Here is a 24,203-nt window from a genome sequence, read left to right on the forward strand (position 1 = left end):
CCTTCATTTGAACAGAAAGACCTCCAAAGCCGAGTCATATGCTGCTAATTCTATTTTTCAGCCTTGTTATTAATTTATTCAACTTTTCGCGGTTGCCCCGTTGCACCTCCAGTAACTCCACAAGTCTCTCACGGCAGTCCTTCATCCTGCTCGGCTGCATTGCAGCAGAAGGCGTGCACGCTGCTAACACGCCTGTGCTGTAGATATTGCCCTGAAGTGTCAGCTCTCACATACAGAAAAGATTGGAGGAGAGGCCCCTGTGAGAATGGCAGCAACATATCCGCTGGCAACCTGCCACGCATGACAAGAAACCCACTCCTGCCCCTCTCTCACAGCAACAAATGTAATTTGTGTGTTTCCCCCAATTTTAGACTCGAGTACTCGAAAATTCTTTTTGAGTTTTAGTAAAATTAAATAGAAAACCTGTTGGAAGGTTTATTTGATTTTTTAGCAGCTTTATCACTTTAGTTGTTTTTAAAGTTATAATGAGGGGAAATATCTGAAAAGATTTAAAACGGGTATTATCGTTAAAGGTAAATGACTCACTGTCGTGTGGATGTACTGACCAAGTGTACTGCGTAAGTAAATGATATTTTAAGTGTTATTAGTAGTTTTCATAGATACATTGTTTTTAATAGTTATCTTTAGATTCCATCCATTTGTCCAGGTCGTGGGGGGAGCAGCTCCTCCTCCTTCAGACCTTCTGCTGGGACACTGAGGTGCTCCACAGTCATGTGTGTTTTATTTGTTTTATGCTCTTAAATCTTTTGGGATGTAGGCCTAATTTTTTTTCTGTTTCTCCCCCAAAAACAAACAAAAAACAGACTTGCTGTGTGTCATCTTTCACCTGTGCATCAGTTCAGGGTCAGCAGGTGTATCTGTTGCTTTCCTCAAAGATATAAATGTCAGTTTGGAGGGTTTTCATAACCCAAAGGTTCTTCTACTGTACAGTAAAATACACACATATATATTTGATTAGCTACTATATTTGTAAGACGCTCAAGCTTTGGAAGTGCATTCAGGGAAAATTGCTGAACTGCCGTTTCTTTGTCTGTATATAAAAAGACATTTCTTAAAATTAGCTCGTGTCTGCACCCGTCAATATGTCTGTGCCAAATATTTACATTTTTACTAGAACATGTCGATGTTCTAAACAGATCCCACCGCAGCCTGGACCGACCGCATTCACTGGAGCACGGTGGCATTTATAAAACACATGGCAGTAAAACCAAGTGAACAAACCTTATGTGTGGAAGAAGCAGCTGAATGCAAACCAGTAGCTGTAGATCGTACAAATATATGAATATGACGCATCATCTGGCTGCTTCTGGTCTCAGAATTGGCCTCTCGGGATGACGGTCTGACAGTTCATGTATGGTAAAAGCAATAAGCCTGTTTTACCATATATGGTAGAAATCTGTCTAATTTCTTGTTATTTTTGTATATTTGATGAACAAAGTGTTGTTTTTTTTTCTTTTTTGGGGAGTTCGGTGTCAGAACTGCATAATTATAATACACACACGAACACCATGGTCAGCTTTGTGCAGTATTTTGTGTTGTTAATGTTTTGGGGTTTTTTTTGTATTAGTACAAGATCCAACTTTGTAAAAAACCACTATACTCCCATCTAATGCAAACTATTCAGAAGCATCCAAGTAGCTTTTGTGCTAATTGTGAATATTGCAGTTAATAAAACTGCAAATCCAAATTCTGCACAGTCGCATGGTTCAGTGAGAGAGTAGTGGATGCATTGTTGGGCAACAGTCTGCAACACTGGTGTTTTTAATGCATATGTTTTTCTATGTGGGTGCAAAGACTGTGCTCAAAGCTTGTTATATACTCTTCTCAATCAATCGCAGCCAGTGTAACCCCCTCTGTCACGTAAAAGGGGGTTAAGAAACAGTGTGGCACACAGGCTGTAAAATTAATGGTAGGAGAGTGACATTAGTGTTATAGGTTATTGACCGATTTCATGGAATTTATGACCCTAATCGAGTGGCAGTGTCAAAGGGAATGAAGCAAATAAGAGTGGCGCTGACAGCAGAGCTGCGCTGTGGCCACTGGACACCACAATTTGAGCCTTCCCAGTAAATTGTGGCCGGGACTTTATAAGTCTCAGCGGAGGCTGCTTTCACTCCGCCTGCCTGGGTCCCGAGGCCATGCCCCTGGCCTACCTCCATCCTCCAGGTCAGACACAGGCAGTCTCAGCAGATGATGAGAAATGCTACTTCATCTCACCTCGTGTCAGGCTTGGCCTCTCACGGTGTCAGCCGCTGTCTGCGCGTGCACGCGTGTGTGTTTATGTGCACCCACTCGCGTGTTTGCTGTCAGAGTGATTTTCGACTGTGTTTGTCTGCGGTGGGGGAGGTGTTCGTTCTCATGTAGTTTTCATGATCATTATATAACCTGCGGTATATTTGCAGCTACTGGTGTCTATTTCCATCCCTGTGAGAGCTGGTCAAAGCTCCTGTTTAAGCACCGACTAGAAACAGAAATATTCAGCGACGCGCAAACGGCCAGCCCCATAAAGATGATTGAACTCTCGCTGATAAATAATTCTTATTGAAAACACGGTATAATGTGACAGCGTTGTCATTTTATCAGGAAAAAAATGAATACAGGTGAGAGGATAACAGGACTGTGGCCAAAGATCCCAAACACCACTTTTTGTTTGGTTTGTTTTTTACTGCCCTGAGCTGCTTTGTGCACAGTCTGTGCCGTGATACCACAGAAGAAGAGGCGGCATACGTACGCTTTCATAAAGATAATGTATAGACGTTTCTTTGATGTCAGTCGAGGGTCTGCTGAAAAAGTAACCCAACTTTTTTGGGACTGCTTGTTGAGTGACTGCAAAGCTACCGTCACAGTTTACTTGTGACCCTCCAATGCAGTTAAATTGATAAGGAGCTCTTTATACTTTAGTATCTGCTGTTGCCGTCCTGCAGGGGGATTCTCCAGCGTATAAAAGGGAATTTTGGATGTTTTGGGGAAAGATCCAAAAAGACTAGTAGCCATGCAAAACAGAATTTCTAAATAGTTCTGATAACACTTGACATGCATGGCTCAGACATGTCATAACTGTGCAATAAGCTAACCGAATGCCGACTTCCAAATGCGCTCTTAAATCATTTGTGCAGCTGCACAGCGCGAGCGCTAAACAGAGGGAATGAATTAAAACTTAAAAAAGACTCTCTTCACCCGGAGACGCTTCCATTCATCTAAAAATAGAAGCTGACATTATCTCGTTGTTAACAACTTGGCTCGGACCTCCCAGCGAGCGGCGACTCGGTGCTGCTTGTTTACCTGGGGTCCTTGGGGCTGCGTGAGGACGGTCAGCTGCGGCGGCGCCGTTCTGCCCCAGCGCTCTGCGGCTTTGTGCGCTGGCTTTTGTGCGGCTCTCTAACCTGCTTTAAAAGCCCTTTAGTGTGCTTCTGACATGCTGCGCTATCACATCGCGGCCTCGGCAGAATGTATGGAGCCATTCAGACACTGTGCAGAGTGAAATGAGTTTTATCCAGCGGTTGACGATTGAATGTAATGGCGCTCTCTCTGGGGAGCAGAGTTTTCCATCCACTGATGTTCGCACTGATACGACGCAGCTCTGCACTGCTGAGGAACAGCTTGGTCTCAGCTCTTTTAAATTATGCATTTTCATGACTAGAATATGGGAGGCGAGCGTACCACTCCTGGACGTTTGCATTAAACAAAACCGAAGCAGTCTCTCGCGCGTTACGTAATCTCTACGCACGCGGCTGCGTTGCTGTCGTTGCATCTTTTTTTTTTTTCCTTTTTGACTTTTTTGATTTAGATGCAAAAATCCGAACGAAAGCTGTTTTTCTCCGGTTGAAAAAAGAGAAAACATTAAATGGAAAACGACTCCGGATGGGAATAAATAGCACTGATGGTTTTTGAGCTGATGAATGACATGTAATAAAACTTCATATCTATACGAATGTCATCGTTTGGGATTTGAGGGCATCCGTGACAGCTTAATTCTAAGAAACAACCGACAACAAACAGAAAATAAATTTCTCCGCCGCGCTGATTGATGATGTGCCGACAGCCCCCCCCACTCCCCCGCTGTTTTTCATATAGTGATGAACATATAAACAAGGACAACCCTTTCCTCTCCTCATCATCAGCACCGCTCTGGTATTTGACAGAGTGAAGTGGTGTGATTTTTAATTAAAAAGAAAATTCAATAACCTTATCAAGACTTGCCATTTTAGTTTGAGGAGTATCGATCAGCCGTTCAGTTATGCAGATCTGCCGCTTTCATCTTCTGGGCAATTCTGCACGGTGGCCTCTGGTTACTGAAAAGATCTCGTTTCAGAAAATCTATTTCATATATTATTTAGGTTATGTTTAGTTCGGCTTACAATACAATATTCAAATATGTTGTCGTGTGCGGCGTCTTAACATCACGGGCTGGAGGTTAAAGCGGCGCGACGTGGAGCTGTGAAGCACGTTAGCATACAAGTGTGAGCAGGTGAGCGCCATCGGCCGGGATTCAGGACGAGATGGACAAACTCCCGCCGGTCAGAGGAGGGAAACTGTGCCACTGATGATCTGTCGCAGCAGGAGGCTAATTGCCCGCACACCTCCGTGTATCTCCCTGTTTCTTTGCCTTTTTTTCCTCTTTTTTTTAATTTCAATATGTCTGCTAATGGAATTAAAAACATGTTGCCAGGGGTCTTTTGCAATTTGGAAAATAAGTCCATTAAGTTCATTAATTTAATAATGGGCAATAATAATGAATAAAAAGTATTGCTCAATTAGAGGGGAGCGTACGGTTGGCTGTTTCACATTCATTCGAAATCACCTCAGTGTGCAATAGCTTAATGAGATTATAATGGAATTGATATCGCATAGGTAGTGAATTAAACCGTTACCAGAGAACCCATTAGGAATGAAAGTCTAATCCTGAAACACTTGTCACAGCTAAAATAGGCTTCTACTTTTGTTATTAGCCGTCAATCGAAGTGGCGGGCTCTGAAGGTGAATCTCCTGTGACGCTGGCCACAGTGACGATGATGAAACCCAGCGATTGTCCTCGATGCGGGTTAATGGCGGCGAGTGTCAGGCGCTCCCTCGGCATTTGTTTGGTACTGTATCACTGCTGTATTGGTGGCGTTACACCACCGCTCGGGTTTCATGGCGAGCGTTTCCAGACCAGCAAAGCTGCTGAGGGCTTCAGTTAAAATTACACAGACAGCACATTCATAGTAATCTAAAAAGGTCAGGATAAATTACACTGCTTATTTCAGTGAAAAAGGCGGGTAATGCGATCCGCCGTGAGTAGTTTTTCATGCTGGCCCCAGTACATTCTCTCTGGGCTTATGGCACAGATTTGACTCTTTGACTTTTACACGCTTGACACTCGATGTCAATTTACCGTCTCGTTTTAAGACCGGGAGGGACCGGCCGAGATGAACTTTTCCCTTTCGTCGGGATATTACAATAATTTGAGGTGTTTTATATCCGTAATGGCTTTTTTACAGGAACACTTAAAATAATGTGTCGTTGGAGGATGTTGTTAAAATCAGAAATAGATTGGTTCATAATTTAACTTTTCATTTAATGCGGGTGCAGCGATACACCTTATAAATCCACATTATCAGCAGTTTGTGCAGCTTCAGCTTCAGCAAGCATGTCAAAATGTCTTATTAGTGTCACTCTTAATGTACTATATATAATGTATAACGTCCTATATATAACGGATTCAATCAAAAATGAGATCCCTGCAGTTTGAGAGATGTGGAATCGTGATATTAATCAGGGAAAAAAGAAACAATTTGCAGTACTTTTTAAAGGCATGCCCTTGGCTGAAAAATGAGCACATTCCTTAGCCCGAGCCATCCTCCTCCTGGAAGATATAGTACAATAAAGATGATTCACATTGCTATATCTGTGTTTTTAAAGTGGAAAAACTTTAGATTTTCCACATAAGATGCTTTCATGAATTTACAATGAGCTGTAAAGTGAATGCAGCATTTTTTGTTGTAGAAAAACAAGCAGCGAAGTAAATGACACGCTGTCCAAAGCATACAGGTGTGTTCCGACTTCCTCGGAGTTCGGTTGCGTAAGCCGGTGAAATCTCCTGACACGCGGCACTGTGCTTTACAACCTGAGTTTATTTCCTCATCCTGAGTCACTGTGGCAAAAAAAAAAGCAGTCGAATGATGATTTTTGGAGGCGGCGAGGAGCAGGGATAGCAGCACTTTAAAAAAAATGAATTAATCCGCAGGATCGTCTGCGATATGAAAATAGGCCTGTTTGTGTTTGTGACTGAGAGGAAATGAAAGTTTTTAGAGGGAAAATGAGACAAAGAAAGGAGGAAAGTACCACACATACAAACTTGAGCAAAGTAAGAACTCTTCATAGCTGTACGTGTGCGCTCATGAGCGAACATGTGTGCGTTCTTAATTAATATTTAAGCCACCTTCAGCGTACCCTGGAAAGGAAGTAAAGGGGATTGTGTTCTCATGGATCCTTTAATCCTCTGAATTAGCAGTTTAATAACAAGAAGCCATTTGTAGATTAGTAAGATCAAGCTTCCGAGACGTGCTTGTGTACAATCTACTTAAATGCTTTGATTTTTGATGTAGGAAAACTCCCCTCCAACACGCCGCATATACAGTGAGCGCGCGAGCGTGCGCTCGTAGCCGTCGGGCTTCTGCTCATATTATTTTATCGTTATTTCGTTATGTTTTAGATTGCTGCTGAAAGGATTGAAGCAATGGGGGATTGATCAATAGCAGCTTTTGATTGATCAATATCATAAATCAGGCAAAAATGCAAAGACTTTATTGATGTCATCCTCTATCATGTGACAGTTTTCATCAGGGTATAGGAACGCTGCTGTGTTCATCCAGTTTCGTGATTTCAAAGATTCAGTTTTTCCTCATAGTTTTCATTGTTGCTTAGCAACTGTGTTACCCAGCATGCACCCGGGCATCTTTATTCTTGCTCGGCATCATTTTGCCTTCGTTCTGGTTACATAGTTGCCATCTTTGCAGCAGAATTAGCATCAGCGTAATTCTGTAATTCTTCTCGATCCAGGTGCGTGGGTGTGCCAGGAAGAGACTTTTAATACTTCAGCATTTTACAAGTTTCTAAATTAAAAAAAACACTTGAATGAATTTTCCTTTTTTGTGTTTTTGCTCCTGTTCTCTGTTATTTGTACACTGCGGAAGCCTTATGTTGAATGTAGTGCTACACCTCTGCGAAGCACTCGATGTCTGATGGGTGCTATATAAGTAAATTGCCTTGTGTATCCTTTAATAAGGTAGCGACTTAAAAAGACCTGAAATCAGATGGTTTGCTAATGTTTAGTGTTTAATCGGCCAGTCGTGACGGCAGTGTCCCCAATTCAACTTCCACCACATCGCTCTCTCGCTCTTTCATAGTGTATGTATGAAAAAATATATAATATTAACTGATAGTAATAGTTACTTTAATAATTATACATTGCATTATGTATTTTATAATTGCCAAATAAGGGATAATGGGACCATCCTGACAATATTACAGGTGTTAAGGACGACTTAATGGTATCTTATTATTCTGTGACCCCGCCTTCAGACACTGCTGTTTGGTCTGAGCTGCTGGTGTCTCAGAGATAAACACGGCGTCCTTTTCCTGGTGCTGTGATGCTGCTGGGACCAGTTCCTAATCATTACGCGTGGACGCTTGGATGGGACCTTTTGCTGTTGCGTTTTAACATAAAGGGTAACTTTAAGCATAGCTTTTTTTATGTGCACATGACTGTCTTTTTCAAAAGCTAACCACTGTTACTGGTGCTTGAATCTAACCAATAAACTAGTGAAGGTTAACACCCACCTAATTACACAGGTGTTACTGTGTAAAGTTTCAGTGTTATAATAGTCATCCAGTGATGTTTACGACTGGATTACACAGTAATTATTAACTGTTTACAATGTTTTAAGTTGAATTTTACAGTAAGCATTCACATCCATAGATTAATTACAACACTTTTATTAAGGAATAAAATATTACTATTTTTTCATCATTTCCATGTTTAATAATTATTAAGTTGAGCATTTATTAGCAGTGGATATTTGAAAGTCTTGCAGGATGAGTTATGTTGAGCCAAAGTAAAGTTTTCAGTCTAAATGTAAAGTGAACGTATTTGGAGTTTGGTCTGATGATTGATTTGATTTAATTACTGCGTCATGCATAAATTGTATGTTCAGGCCAAACAAAGACTTTAACTGAACAAACACACACATCCACACATGTGCAATAACACTAAGTGCAATAATCTTTTCTGGCATCGTTGTATTTTTACTCAGTTGTATATAGCATTCGTATTCTATTTTTATCTTATTGTATATTTTTATTCTATTTTATTCTACTGTATATAGTATATTATTTTATTCTATTCTGTACAGCTGTGTACTGTATTTATTCTTATTGTATTCTAATTTTTGCGTCATAACTTTTGCACTGTCCACTTCCTGCTGTGACAAAACAAATTTCCCACGTGTGGGACTAATAAAGGTTATCTTATCTTATCTTATCTTAAACAGGCTTCCAAAGCACCGGAGCGGGAGTAGCAACATACTTACAAATAACAGTAAACAAACAGTCCATCCACAAAGGTAGATTCATTTGAGCTTTACAATGATACATTTCTAACTTGGCATTCAACGTCGAGGTCAGGGTTGGTTTGTGATTATCAAAGAGCGAGTGCTGTCCACCGCCGGCATGACTGACGTTAGCCTGCTGACCGCAGGGGCAATAAAACAGTCTGGAAAACCTGCAATCAATTTTATGACTTTTCAATATTTTTAAAAGTAAATGAACTTGTTGTTTAAAAGCTTCCCAGCGCTTTGCATACAGCCGAATAAGCGAGTACATTACATAACCACTAAATAAAGCTTTTTAGATTCCTGTGTATCAGATGGGTTTAATCATTATTTGTATTCCTTCCTGGTTAAACTATAAAAAGCCTGACTAACTTGAACCTAACGTTGCAGTGTTCAGATATACAGTATCTGGTTTGTACGTGTGAGCCTGCCTCGGCAAGTGTGTAAAAGTACACTGGTGTGTTTTGCATGAGCACACACACACACCTAGATCCCATCTCCTCTATCGGTGCTCGGCGTCATCATTTGCCAGTGATGACAGCCGCCTCTGTTTAACCCGCCGCAGATCAGTGAGTCAGAGCTACCGTGTTTCTAATCATCCCCACGCAGAAAATCTCCGTCTTTGTTGGCGTTCGCTGATAGCGTCGGTGTTATCCCCGACTCTCCCACCCGGCCAATATCAGAGATTGATTGCTTTTGTCTTGTTATCGGGGTCGTTTAGGTGAGATTGACACATGCTTGCAGGATAAGAAGGCTCCGAGGGGCTCTCAGACTAGGGGGGGGGGTCCTCAGTACGATACGGTGGCACGCCGTTAAACATGCATGCTGACCTGCATGAAATGTTGATGATGAATAATCGGCTGCATCATGGGGACTGTAAATAGGTCAAAGTGGCTTCGGCGCGCCTCACTTTGTTTTTGAAGATATGCATTCAATCAGACGCTCACTGCATCTGCTCGTCTGTCTGAAGCTGCAAGCACATCCTCAGCCTTTCAGTCCACCAAGCCGAAGCAGAGCATGAGAAATAAAGACCTCAGTCGGGCGAATGTTTGTTGCGCACTGAATTTCCTCGGCCACTCTGCTGCTTGGCGGTTGCCGGGCGGGGTGGCTTCATGCTCTGCACACTAGCCACACATCCTAAATAATTCACACTCTACTTGAGAATTCTCCAACGGACTCACTGCCGCCATTAGACACTCTCTGGCTGCCAGTTTTTCTTCTTCTTTTTCTTTTTTTTTCGGGGTGCTTGTTTTTCACATTCTGACTTCAGCATTACAACCAGAGAAGAAGACGGCGTGGAGGGGTGTTGAGGAGGGGAAGAAATGAAAAACGAGTAATATCTCAGGTCGATGAGAGTTCATGGACAATCCAATATATAAAAGCGAGTTTACATGCATAACACTTCAACATTAAGATTTTTCACAGAGTTCAGCATATTTTCAACAACTCTCCCTCTACTAGTTTTTTTTTTTTAATCTGAGACGCCTCTTTGACAATGTCTCCCTCATGCAAAATGCATGAGCGCTTGTGGATCGATACAGGCCCTTTAATCTCTCTACATAGACAGCTCCCGCACTCAGGCGTTGAACCCACACCCATGGCTGCCACCGCTGCAACCCAGATCAGAGGCCAGGAAGAGGGAGAGCAATCTGCTCAAGCCACGAGGGGTTTCAGCCTCTGAGGTGGGCAGGATGACTGTGGACTGTCTCCAGCATCTTCCAAACAACACTTGGCCCATATCTGATGCTTTCCCAAGACATTAAAGTCTGCTTGCAAAACAGGTACTACAGCTGGAGCGGAGGCTTGAAGAGTACTTTTTAAAACTCACCACCGGTGGGAAGAAGTCTTTGTGTGTGTGTGTGTGTGTGTGTGTGCGCGCGCGCTACTGTATTTCTGCTTCAAATACACCACTGTTGCTACTACTACACAGCATACAGCTATAATTCTCTTACTCTGTAACAAACTAATCTCCTGAACTGACATTTGCACTTGAGGCCCAGAATTACCATCAGCAGTGTGCACTCAAGGGACAAGTTCCACGTAGTTTTGTTTTTGTCAGCAATTCCCATTAAAAGAGCAAAAGACCACCACAAACCGATGCGACTAACAAGTATCCAAAGCTCATTCCTTTGTACCCCAGAACTCCTTCGTTGTCCTAAAACCATTAAAAATACATCAGTGAGCAACAGTGCTGCGTGTGGGTGGCGTGTTCCTTCATTAACACCAACACACACCATGTACGTTATTTATACAAACCCCTCTTGATGCCCCAAATATACCAAACGTAGATCAAACCGCCACAGAAAATAGTCCCTGCCTGAAAAAGCAATTCACATGTGCTTGAAAGATGTCTTTTAAAAATGTCTTAACACCCGAGGAAGGAGACTCTGTGTGGATAAGATGTGACACCGCCTTGACTCTACAGCTGAAATCTGCAGAGCGACGGTGGCGTCTGGCCCTAAAGAGCCAATCAGCAGCCGAACCGGGAAGCATAATGTAGACACGAGAGCACAGCCAAGGTTTACAACAGTTTCAACTGCGTGGTGGCAGGTTTATCAACTCATTATGTTAATTAAGATGTAGTTATGTATATTTCATGAGGTGAATTAGCCTCACCTTTGTTCTGTGCTGTAGTGGAAGGAGTCAGAGATGATAAAAGCGCAGCCACGCTGGGCCGAAATGAAACTGTAATGTGAACTTTTGCACATGGAAACGCCATTTCCAGCCCTTTGTTTTTTTAGTTTGTGTGCTTTCTGTCACAAGCGTTTGCTCCTCATTCATTTAGATAAGGGCTCGGTCTTGTTAGCCCAAAATAAGTGCCTGCAGGCCAAGTTGGCTGCAGAGTGGCAAGACTTGCTTGTAGAAGGACTTTGCTTAATGTATTAGGAATATTGCTTTTTGGCCTTTTTAGTGGAATTAGTTAATTGCAGGAAAATAAAAATGCTTACAATCTTATTCTCCCAGCTTTAAATGACAAACTATCCTTTGAAGCTAATTGTATGATGATATTCAGATTAAATCACTCTGAGTGGTCAGTGAGACTAGAGAAGTGCTATGTAAACGCCGCTTCCTTCCATTTCATTAAGACTGTTGGATTGGTATTTCTGATGGATTCAAATCTAACCAACATGTTAAACATTTGGTGGCGGGTCCAGAGGAAACTCTCATTTCTAACAGTCGGCGCTAATCAACGAGGGGACAGTTTCTTCTTTAGCATTACCACGTTTTCCTTTATTTTGTTCAGCTTTGTTTTTTATGCCGTAATGTTATTTATGATTGTCCGTTTTGGGCGCCTGGCGTTTTTATTTTGCCGTTTAAGCATATGAATGAGCAAACAGATGGACGCAGAGGCGGAGAAAGTGCAATATTTCCTGGATGTACAACATAGTACATATCGGTGTAAAATGGGATTTATAAGCACCTCGAATCTATACTTATGGATTGTGCTTGAGTAAATTGTTGTTCACCACTGAAACGGCATCACTCGAGAATACGAGCGAGTGTTGAGAGATGTAAAATTAGGGTGTAAAACAGGTATTTCTGCAACCGCTTCCAGGTTAATTCATTCTTCCTGTGTGGTTGTTTTTTCTTTATTAGATTTTTAAATGCTACAGCTTATTTGCCTTTGAGTTGAGATTCTCCTCGCATGTTGGGCGGTCACAGACAGAGAAAGCCCCCCCCCTTTCCTCAAATCTTACGTACAAAAGAAGATTGCCTCAGCTTCCTTTTATCAACACTTTTGTTTACTTGGGATGTGCCAAATGCGGGATTTAGTGTCACATTTGTCTGAGTGTCTGGCACTTTCACTGAGCTCGTACTTCAGCTGCTCTTATTATCAGCCATTTTGAAGCTGTTACTCATTTTGCCAGTCATTTAGTTATTTCTGAGGCATTGTCGTTTTCATGTCGAGGTACAGTCTGACTGCTCGGAGCTTTGATCATATTTTGTACAAACAGATTTAGGAAACAAAGCAGAAGCGCTGAAGGTTTCTTTGGAGCCTTTGCTGTTTGTAAATATTAAATGAGGGAAGAAACATTATTGCATTTAACTAAAGCAGACCTTAAAGGGAAACGAGGCCAAAGAAAGAAGAAAAAAGCAAACCCCGTCATCGCCGTTTTGGAGCTTTTTGAAATCGCGCTCCTGTAAACTGTTGGCAAACTCTTTTGATTAAGTGAAAAGTGATCAGCCTGGGTGGCGTTTTAAGCTCTCGTAACTTGGACGAGGAAAAGAATTTGAAAGAGAAACTTAAATAATGAACATTAAAGACAAAAATCTTTGAAAAGAACGAGCCCCTGAGCTGAAACTGAGAGCTATCAGTATATCCGGGCCCACCTCCGGATAATGTGTGGCAGTTTAGAAATGATCCGGTATGGCTGATGCATCAGCTCAGCCTCCCCATTGTCTTCCACCCTCAAAGACTCCCTTCTTCCCTCCTCCACTCCCCATAATGCAATGCAGCTTTTGTTCACTCATTCTTTTAACCGTTTCTTTGGCTGCGAGTTGTCACGGCGGGACAAATTAAGGAAGCGGTAATAGGGTTATGTCAAGTAGACGGAGGTGCCGGCTCTGTGCGGATGCCTCCCTCCCTCTGTCTCCATGAAAGGTTACTGCACTCGCTGGGTTTTGTCTCCCCCGCTGTAATGAGAAAGGCAACAGACAAGCCTCTATCAGTCCTGCAACACCTACTGACAGATAGCATTTGGAGAGTGGAGAAAAAGAAGCATTAGGGAAAGAGCGAACAAGCGTCACAGGAAGTAATACAGCAACACGAGCGTGAACGATGGCAAAGGACACGCTTGACCGGGAAAAACAATCCCTCTCTCCGAGGGTGCTGCACTTCAACATTTACCTATATGATACCTTCATGTTTGTAATTTTCTTTCCTCCAGAGATGCGCCTTGCAGAGTTTGACACTTTAACATTTCCCATCGAACCATCAATATTATGGCCTCAACAGGGGCGGCATTAAAGCCAGACATCTTTTGAAATATTGAGCAGCGATCGCAGCATTTTGGTTCGGTATCATAGCGCATTCATGACTCCCACTCTGAGATATTACACTCACATTTCTTCCACCTCCTTTGGGCAAACCCTTTCTCTTCCAGCCGCCATCGTTCCAGGGCAGATGTCCGTGGAAAATCTGTATCAGCGTGCGAGTCCCCGTAGCTACGTTTTGATGGCGGTGGAATGGGAAGGGGGCGGGGGGGGGGGAATGCTGCCCGCGATGTGGTCAGAGGGCAGGGTTGGATCACGGGTAGCGACAGCAGATGCTCCGGGCGCCTCGTTCTACACAGAAGGGTTTTATAACCGCGCAGGTACCTACACGCCGAATACATCCACAGCCGGAGACGCTCCCACGGAGATACAAGCGCTGAGGGAAACACATTGGGACTGGGGCAGAGTAACACACCCACGCAAACTTTATATTTAGAGCGTCTATTTAAGTAGCACTTCTAAAAACACAGGCTCTTACCAAACGCTGGTAGGGGGAAAAAAAGACTACATAAAACATTCAACAGTCTGACATTTGGTTCAAATGGTGTTTGAGATGGCAATTCAAAGGAGGGCACTGATTTAACCCCTTTGTTTAAAGCGTCCACCTGGAAAAAAAATTATAAATCCCCAAATTTAGTCAAATCTCTGAGCTCGATAGATAAGAGCGCGTCTCCTTATCTGGTCCAGTGGTAAAGCAGATATTCACGATTAACTTTAGCCCACTGGAAAGTATAATAGGCTAGTAAGAAATAAAAACACACTTATTAATTTCTATAAACATCTGAAGATGGAACAATTTCAGTTTGGAGAACCACTTGGTGCACGCGAAAGCCAGCCTGCACAACAATCAGCTCTAGAAACTGTAAAGTGGAGCTCTACCAAATTTGATGCAACACAATTGAACAAACAAATCCACTTTAGTGATTGTAGTAGTACTCGGTGGCCCCTTCAGTGATTGTGCTCTGCCTTGCAACACTAAAAAAAGAAAGCCTGTGGTTGCACTTTTGAAGCCGATAGGACCTGGAGCCAGAACAGGAGCCTTCAGGGAGAAACCACTGTGATGTCCATAGCCTCCAGGCACCTTTAGACTTGGACATTGACAGTATTGGGTGAAAAGAAATCATTAAGCTTACAGGAGACTAAAAGTCTAGAAATGGAGCTGTGGAGAAAGCCTCAATGGACCCTTAAATTAGCCACTAAATTTAAGACGTTCATACACAAATGCTTCCCAGAAGGGTTGAAACCTGCTTCCTTTGTTTGGTTCTTGATTAACTTGTTGATTAATTTTCATGTAACTGATCAATCTTTTAAAAACCGTCATATTCCTCGTTTGTCTCGAGCATCGGTCCAAAACACAAAAATATTAAAGCTCGAGAAGTCTTAATGAATCGATATGTCAGTTGTCACTTCAAACGCATTTATCCTCATTAGTTACATTAAAAATTTAAACATGTATGAGGAAAGGCAAGTGGCGTTATCCTTTCGAAATAAACAGCGGAGTGATTTATTGCTCAGATTGGGAAAAACACGAACGCCATCAGCTTGAGTTCGATGATCAAAGCCATCTCCGCGGCGATCGCGTTCGATGGTTTTTAAATGGTCTGAGGTTAGGGACAGGTGCGTCGATAAATGAGGTAGCTGCACCAATAATGTTTTAAAATCCAACACATTTCGGGCATTTTAGATGTTTCCAGTTACACACACGCACGTTCACACATTTCCTGACACCTTCTGGCCCGGCTGTGGTTTCTTACGCTCCATTCTAATATGATATGTGTGCGCAGGAGGCCGCTTTGGCCCAGTGCGTCTGACAGTATTGATGTACCATTTCTCACCCGCCGCTGCTAAATATGAGAGCATGGTAGTTGCAGTGTGAACCCCTGACCCCTCTGGGAGACACACCGGCATTCACAGTTGTGCGAAATAGGTCTCTGGTTCCCCGAATGCCTGTTTAGAGTAATGGTCAAAGGTATGCCTGCAGGAAGGGAACATTACTGGGCATGACCAATCTGCTCCCAAATGGAATACACTTTATGTCACTGCACCAATCTATGTAATTGACTTTGCGTTGGGGCTGAAGCCATTATGGTTAAGGGTGCTTCTTTTTCCTTTTTTCTTTTTAACAGAATGTCAGTGGAATCTGAAATGCACTCGGATGGCAGATTCTGAGAAAGATTGCTCTGGACGGATTTGAATTTTGGAACATTTTGGCCACGAATGTGTTCGACGGGGACCGTGCACTGTCTCATGTTTTCACACACAGTCCTCAGACTGCAAAGCGCTGCTGCCAGGGAGTATTCACTCGGTCTGTGGGACTGCGGTTAGGCCGCGGACAACAGGTGAATGCAATTAACAAGGCGGCGGAAGAGAGGAGCAGCAGTGCTCTGAACCCCGAGGACTGGATTTGAGAGCGTTCCTCTGACTAACTTAGCAGTGGCGTGATTACAGTATCGTGGTGCTGTGTAGCCTCGCATGTCTGCGTTACAAAAATGAAGTGAATTATCCAAAATGAAGTTTTATGGCAGAGCTCACTTCAACAAACACACACGATGGTGTGGATAGTTTAAGTAGCCCCAGTGAAATTATATATTGGTATATTCAATAACACTGCAATATGAAATTGTACCTGGCATGTTATAGAAATCTTGAAATAACAAAATATATAAAAACAAATGCACGTTTAAGAACATTAGTACTATTTTGCCGATCCTGTAAAACTGACGTGCGCTGAGCCCATAAGTATCAAAAGGTTCGTCTCGATAATTAAATACTTCACAAGCAGACATATTTCATATTTATAAATCCTGTGAATCAAGCATGTGTCTGTGTTTTGGGTAGTGCTCTTTTATGTGCACACATTTTTAACAGATGTATTCAAATGAAAACACCTTGCTCTGTTAAATCCCAGCTAATATAGGATTCAAAGAGCTCTCTGAATCTTATATTAGCTGGTCTAACAAAGGGAAGCGTACCTCTGTGTCATCTTGTGGTTTACCATATATATCGTTTAACACCAGCTGTTCTGGGGTTTATAAATAAGGACAAAGGGACACGTCATTAGAAAGGTTATTAAAATGATCACAGCTAATAACCCTTCAATGGTCACGTGCTCTGTGAGCCACCAGGTCCTCATCTAGCTCCAAGTGTTTGCCTACAGTTTAATTAATCGTTACAGGCTCGTCCTCGTCGACAGCTAAGCTAACCTGAAGCTAATAAAACATTGTGATGCTTTCATGTTTCTGTTATATGTGTGTAATGTAAGTCCTCCAGTTAAATTTGGCATCGATTTCAAAGTTCTGTTAATCACATGTAACATATCTGCTTGGCTCAGTTTATGAAGTGGAGCTGCTGGGATCATATTCTGGCTGCAGTGGCGGCCACACTATTTTTTGTTTGTGATCATCACGTATATACAGTATGTAGGGACTTAGGGCTGTGCGATATGATCAAAATCTCATATCATAAGACATTTATCGTCCCGACAACGATATGTATCAGAAAAATGTTACATTTTCTGTAAATTCTGTGAATCTCGGGCAGCTCTGTGAAGTGTTTTCAGCTGGGCGTCGTGTACCTGGACTCGAGTGTTACATAAGTTAGAATTTTCTTTGTGAGTATTTATTACAGGGCGTGTTCTAAGGTTTATTTTTTAGCACCCGACGGCTCTTTTTAGCTTCTCGTCCGTAAACACTCTGCATACTATTTCACGTAATTATGTTTATTTTGAAAAATCTCAACAGGATCTTCAGCTTTATTTTGAAAGGTTTATGTGGAAAATAAACAAGCGGACGGCGGAGCCACGCGATGGTTTTACCGTCGTTGTTGCTAACGACAACACTTAAAAACAGTCGGTTGTCCGCCCGTAGTGTGGTTATATTACATTTAAGAGAGAGAGAGAACTTTGAAAACGCTGAAAAAATATTTCCGTAAACAAACGATAGCGTGATATCGTCACCCGATATATATCGTTATATCCAACAGCCCTATAGAGACCTATGCATATGTATGCATGTTTGTTTATTATTAATGTGTGGAGTTTGTCCCAGATGTGAAGCACAGTAACCGTGTGTCTGAAAAAGTGCTATTTGAATAAAATTATAATGACTCTTTCCCCTGGAAATCTAGAAACTGAAGCCCTAATAGTTTCTAACAGTGTGATATATTTGATATATACACGTCATGTAGGCAGGTGGAAAGCTTCTCAGCTTTTCTCCAGAGCATTTTTATTCCTGGTGAAGGATGTTTTGGGACGTAACTGAGGGTTCAAGGATGGAGGATGACAGATTTTGTTCAGATTGTAAAGCCCAAGAAACAGTCTTGTAATTTTAAACAGTGTACATATACAAACATTCCCCTCTGTTTCTGTTGCGTTCGTTTCCTTTCTCATTTAACTCGTTTCTAGCCGCTTAAAGACAAAGTGTCTGAATTCGTATATCTGCTGGTTGAGACATTAGTTTCTCCATGTACTTCCATGTAGTCACAAGCTTACATGCTCCGTGTTATATCATCCCCAAGAGCAACTCTTGCCGCCTCTGAATTTTTCATCATTGATCTGATGTGATTTCCATGCTTGGCCATCCCTCTGCCCTGTCAGCTCTCTCTCTATCGCAGCCTCGCTCAGCCTAGAGGGCTAACAGGGCGTGAGCCATCGCCCCCGTTTATTGTCTCCCACCATGGCTCGACCAAACCTTTCCCCATCTTCCACCCATACCACCTAGCAGTATCACGCACACGCGCTCCTCGATGTCTTTTAGCTGCAAGCGCACCAGACTTTTAGGTGAGAGGGTGGTAAAACGGTCAATGTATTGATGCTGACTGTCCGCTGCCATAAAGCTCAATCAACCCTCTCCTTCCCTGCCTTGTCAAAGCAGCCGGAGCAGCAGCGGCTCGGTGTGTATGTGTGTTATTGGTGTAGACAGCGTGGCGTGGACGGTTGATATATGACAGTGGAGGAGGCAGAGTCGGTACCCCTCGGCTTTTGCTCTGCCTTCCCCAGTAGAAGCTTTCAAAATGCTCTAATATCTGGCCAGAGCTCAGTGAGCGATGGCCAGAGCCAACCTGCTGATCTTAGCACTGGGTGCATTAGTTTGCCATAAAGAAGCAGTGATTGTAAGACGCGGCAGGCGAAAACATATGAGGATGAATGACACCATATAAAAGCCAAGCTCTGTTTCAAAATCCATTAGAGAGGCAAGTGCCTCAGCTCCAAATGCAGCAAAAGCCAGGGCCCCACATCCTACCCCGGCATCCGATTGAAGCGCAGGTCGTAGCTCGTTCCTCCAGTTCCTCCCTTAACTGTCCGTTTAATCAAATTTTTAATCAATGTGTTAGTACCTGACAGCTCTGAGGGAAGAAATGGCATACTTCACTCGGTGCAGAATATCGGCATCCAAAGATAGGTGGGAGACGAATGCAGCTCATTTGGTGCTAAGAGTGAGCTTTTTTGGGTCTGTGTGTACAGGCTTCACTTTCTTCTCGATTTAATGTGTGCAGACATGTGTAATTGTGTGCGTGTTTTTCTTTGCTTCCGTGAAAGTTCCAGCCTCCCCGTGGCACTGCCTCCTAATTACTCAGATCTGCGCTCAAAGTGAAGAAATAATGAACGAGAGCTTTAATTATGCCTCCAGACAAAGGATCCCTGATGCCTCCGCAACACCGCTGGCACACTGAGATGGGTGAGGGCAGGTTAAACAGAAACCCTTTCCTCTCGGTGCAGAAAGCTGGTCAGCCTTGAATGCAGACCGAGGCTGCAACTTGACGTGATGCTGTAAAGTGCAGATATGGGAGCGGAGGAATTAAAAAAAAAAAAAAAAAAAAAAAAGACGAGCTACATACGTTTGTTATCTCTAACAGATATGACACAACCTTTAATTAGTGGGGATCCCTGAAGCTCTGGGCCTGAGATATAATCAGCGGACCTTTAGCAAGAGCACAACCCTCCCCTCTCTGGGTACCCTCGAGGCAGGCTGATCGAGGCGTCCTCATGCCCCCTCTTCTACAGCGGGGTTGGCTGGCACTCTGGAGATGCCAGATAATGAGGAAGCCTGTCAGAGGGGCACTTCAGCGGTGCCCCTCCAAAGGCCTCACTGCTTCTTAACAAAATCCACCAGCACCAAACACTGCTGCTTTGTTTTCCTCAGAGTGCGCCTCCAGAGGTCTTGGCTGCGTGTCCGGCAGGGTGGAGCGCCCCCCCGGAGAATGTGACACATCCCTGTATTTATTTTCATACACATTTAGAATGACTGGATCGCTGAATAATATTGCATAATGCTCACGCTGACATGTTTGTGTTTTGTTCAGACTCTGGTGGTCGTCCTGATGGGGGAGCTGTGTCCATAGTGAAGTGCAGGGTGCAGTAGCAAAGTACATCTATTCAGCTGCTCTGCAGTCTAGAGATACTTGGCAAATGGTGCATTTGAGAGCAGACACACACCCACAGCTTTATATGCATAACCAACATTTCAGCTAAAAATATATAAAATATTCAGTTACTAAGAAATGAGAAAAAAAGATGAATTGTTCGGAACGGTGCCTTTTTAATTGAACTGATTTCTTTTTTTTTGGTTGTGATGTTTCAGTGAAAATTACCTGCAAAATATAAAATTGTTTTCTTTGCATATTAGGATTGCATTAGGAAAATATTTTATATGTGGCGATGCACGGCTATATATATATATATATATATATATATATATATATATATATATATATATATAAAAAGGCTGTAAAACATTTGGCCCAAAAATCTGAAAAGTGTGACAATTTCAGACAAGTCATTAATTAACATTCACCGGTATTCCTGTGATAGCGGTGCCAGCGTTGCTACACTGCAGGCTCTTTAAAGCCAAGTTGTTTGGATCATAAAGAAGTAAAATGCTGTTGTTGTTTAGCTCTGTGCACATGCAGCGACAGTCGACCGAGTTAATGTAGGAAAACAGAAATTTGAAAAATCGACACGTCGAAATTCCACATATTTTTCCTAAAACATCTCAGCCTGTTCATCGTGTTTTTTTGTTCTTTTTTTTAAATGAATGCATCATTAAATTTGAATGTTTTCAGTACTACTTGTACTTTTACACAGTAAAAAGTATTAGGTAAAACTCCTTACCTAATACTATCGGCCTGCTTTCTATCATTACACATTCTATCTGTCGGTGTATCTATCACGCTCGAGTGATGATAGCTTTAGTAATTAAGATCCCGGATTCATTCATGAATGAACGATTGAACGAGTTTACTTTTTCTTCATGATCTAATCATGATTAAGTGATGGTTTCAGCCAAACCCTGAATTGGAAGAGTCATTACACACCAACGATTTATACGTTACAGTGACTCGACAAATATACAATTACTTCCTGCTTTATAAAATATGTTTGAATATAAATTAAAAATGCAAAGTCAAGTGTAAAGTTGCAGATATCTTTGAATACCTTAATGCAGTATTTTATACTTATTGATACTGGTCAGCGAAGTATGTGTCTTCCCCCACTGTCAGAGTGATGGAGTTAAGGGAAATAAACAGTCATCTCTTATGATGATTAGTGTGAGTGTGCTCTATTGATCAGCGGTCATACGATAAACAGCGGCGAACTGGAGTGCGCCGCCAATCGTTTGGGCCCCATTAGTCGCCGCTTGTATTGCCTTTGATTATTGCTGAGTGTGCTCCCAGTGCACGTGATGGCTTTTTACTGCAAGAACTGCTGCTTTCAACCTTTCTTGGAGGAGCACATTAACGTAGCGCCGGCACAAAAGACAAACACGGGCTCATATACAAAGACAGAGGAGATGCTTTTGAAGGAGATTGAACACACATTTTAAAGCTCGCATTGCCCGAAACGAGCCCAGAGCGGAGACTCGACAGAAATGTGCACACACCTGCAAAATCCCGCGCGCCTGCTGACTTAATGACAATCAAACACAAGTCCGGACTCAGAGGGTAAATCGTGGTCTTTAACAGGACGGTAACAGAGGCGGGCAAAGACGTGACAGAGGCGACGGTGACAGTGATGATGATGGTGATTGTGGTAATAATCATTACGCTGATTATTACGGGCCTGCCACAGCAATGTGGTGATTGCACTTGAAGGAAGAAATGGAGGAAGACAAAGGGTGATGGTGACAAAACTGATCGTGATGATTAAGATCACTTTTTTTTTCTTTTTGTGATCAACTATGAGCCGTTCGCTGCAGTTGTTGATCTTTCTTTAATTGGCAGAGCAGCAGTGTGTGGAGTTAGCTGAGGATATCTCTGCTGTTTGAGGGCTTTGATTTCACATGACATAAAGAAAAGGCACCGTTGAGAACATTCCAGAAACTCCCTTTGAAGGGAGTGATCTGGCAGTGCTCATTTGAATTATTAACTGGGTGAGACAGACAGATACAGAAAAAAGAAAGACAAAAAAAAAGGAGCCAAAAAGCAAGAGATGGAAAACGCATAGAGGAGGGACGGAGAGATGGATCCCCATCTGTAGCAGGCGATGCCAAACTGTTAATCCTAACGCACGCCCAGATATCAGCGAGGACTGGTCTTTGCATCAAACAGTCAGGCCAATTATACAGACAAAGCATGTATATTGGTAATGAAGATGACTACCAATAAAGGTGAGTGCTTATTTCATTTAATGATTTTTCTATTATTTCGTTTTTCTCTTTGAAGTTAGCGAAATACACGACCGAATATGTAATTACAGGTCAACTATCCCCCTGTGGCTGCTTGGAATTATTTAATCTGCAGAGGGAGTGTCCCAGAGAGAGTTAATTCTCCTCTGCCGCCGTGTTGTGTCTCCCACAGCAGGACCCAATTATTACTGTCATTACGGCCACAACGCCAAACCTAGAAGGTGACACATCAGGTAATGTACGTGCAGAAAAATGGGAATAGCAGAACTTTGTAGATCTACATATGCATTGTGTAGATCAGAGCATTAAGCAAGCAGAGCTGCTTCTTAGCATGAAATGGGCATGAACAAAAATACATGCTGATTATAACGATACAACTCAATAACTGGGTGAAACTTTAGTAGAAAGAGGCACACATGTTATAGCTAGGTCTGCTCCAGACTCACTAATTTGTCTGTTGAGAAAAAAATCTAAAATTTGTTCCTTTATTTATTTATTGGACAAAATAAAGGAACATTTACTCAGATAATGGTAAGCAGTCTTATTGTTTTAAAAATAATAATATAAAAATAGCCGTCTATTGTTGCGTAGGGTTTGTGAAATTGCTGTGGAGGGTTCTGGGTTGATAATGCGTTGTTGTATGTTGGTATTATATTCACAGTTCTTTTGGTCATGTTGGGTTTTCTCTACCTTCGTGTTGGTCGAGTGAAGCAGTGACACCACGGGTGCAGCGGGTAGCTGTTTCAATGACCACCCCCCATGTTGACCCTGAAAAAAATCTAGACAATTCTTATACATATATCTGCTGATTGAATCGCCTTCTATGATTTCCATTTTCAAGTCTTCGTCCGTACAATGACGTGTTTTAGCGTTCGCTCGGACAGTTTGCATTAACTTTTTAAAAGTTCTTTGAAAGTTCAAAACGCTGCTGTTACTTTGCTCTAGCCTGTCTCGTTAACTGGTAACCTTTACTGTTCGGACCGACTCTGCCGCGATGAAGACGAGGCAGGAAGAGAAAGTGCCACAATGCTACATGAACTGGACCTTTATTTCCTTTCTTATAGGGCACCCAACACGCTACACAACAATCAGATAACTGTTACACTGAAACTCAGGCATCTCTAAACACTTTGCAGCTGATTACAATCACTTAATCACCTCTATTAGCATGCACTTCACAATGCTGCAGCAAAGTGCTGGTAATGTTACATCTTACACCCTCAGTCACTCACTTTCTGCTACACCGGACCTGCGCTACACACAAATGATCCACAAGGCCACCTTCTTTGAAAGCAAAGCTTTGGCCGGTACTTCTAAATGAAGAGAATCACTGCACCTCAGATTCAGCTTCTCATTAGTCAACCACGAGCACAGAACGTTCTGTCTTGTGGATAAACGAATGCTCGACTCATAGAATTAGAGTCGGATCAATTGATGCTTCGAATCATTGATTTTCAGCATTGACAGCCTTAAGCCTGATCCGTGCTCGTCACCTTTTTCCAATACAGTTCCGGGCCTTCACATGAAGGCAGCATCCCTCATGTTATCCATGTCTAAGGAACTCCTATTGTCTTCTGTTGAAAATCCAAAGCTATGAGCGTAACAGTCGATTTCAATAAGAACCCAAAAGACAAAAATCAAGTAAAGAGTTTAATAGTTTAATGTCAGTCTGGATCATACTACATCCATGCCTTAAATTTCTCCAGAGGTTCATGAATATTTGGAATAAGGTTAAGCTGAATTAGCTAAGTTAAGTTATTCGTGATTGATCCTTGTAGGGAAATTGCATTAAACCCATTCTCGGTATTGGGATTAAGAACCAGCATCAGTTCTAGGCATGTGCACTGGTCAAAGCCCCTTTGGAGAATCTAACCTTGCATGTTATTAATGGCAGGAATAACTTACATTCACAGAGAGAACATTATTAGACAAATTTCTAAATATATCAAATGTTTTGGATGACGTTCTCGAGAGT

The 24,203-nt window shown here is 42.4% G+C and overlaps 1 protein-coding gene across 9 annotated transcripts in view; it reads left to right on the forward strand.

Annotated features, from left to right (window-relative positions):
* Positions 1 to 24,203, forward strand: part of LOC146576709 (RNA binding protein fox-1 homolog 3-like) — a 431,434-nt gene that overhangs the window by 301,796 nt on the left and 105,435 nt on the right. The window lies entirely within an intron of this gene.

This window comes from Mchenga conophoros, linkage group LG4, assembly GCF_057382185.1.
Source record: "Mchenga conophoros isolate Kocher_MC1m ecotype Shallow Benthic linkage group LG4, M_conophoros_male_GT1.1, whole genome shotgun sequence".
Lineage (NCBI taxonomy): Eukaryota > Metazoa > Chordata > Actinopteri > Cichliformes > Cichlidae > Mchenga > Mchenga conophoros.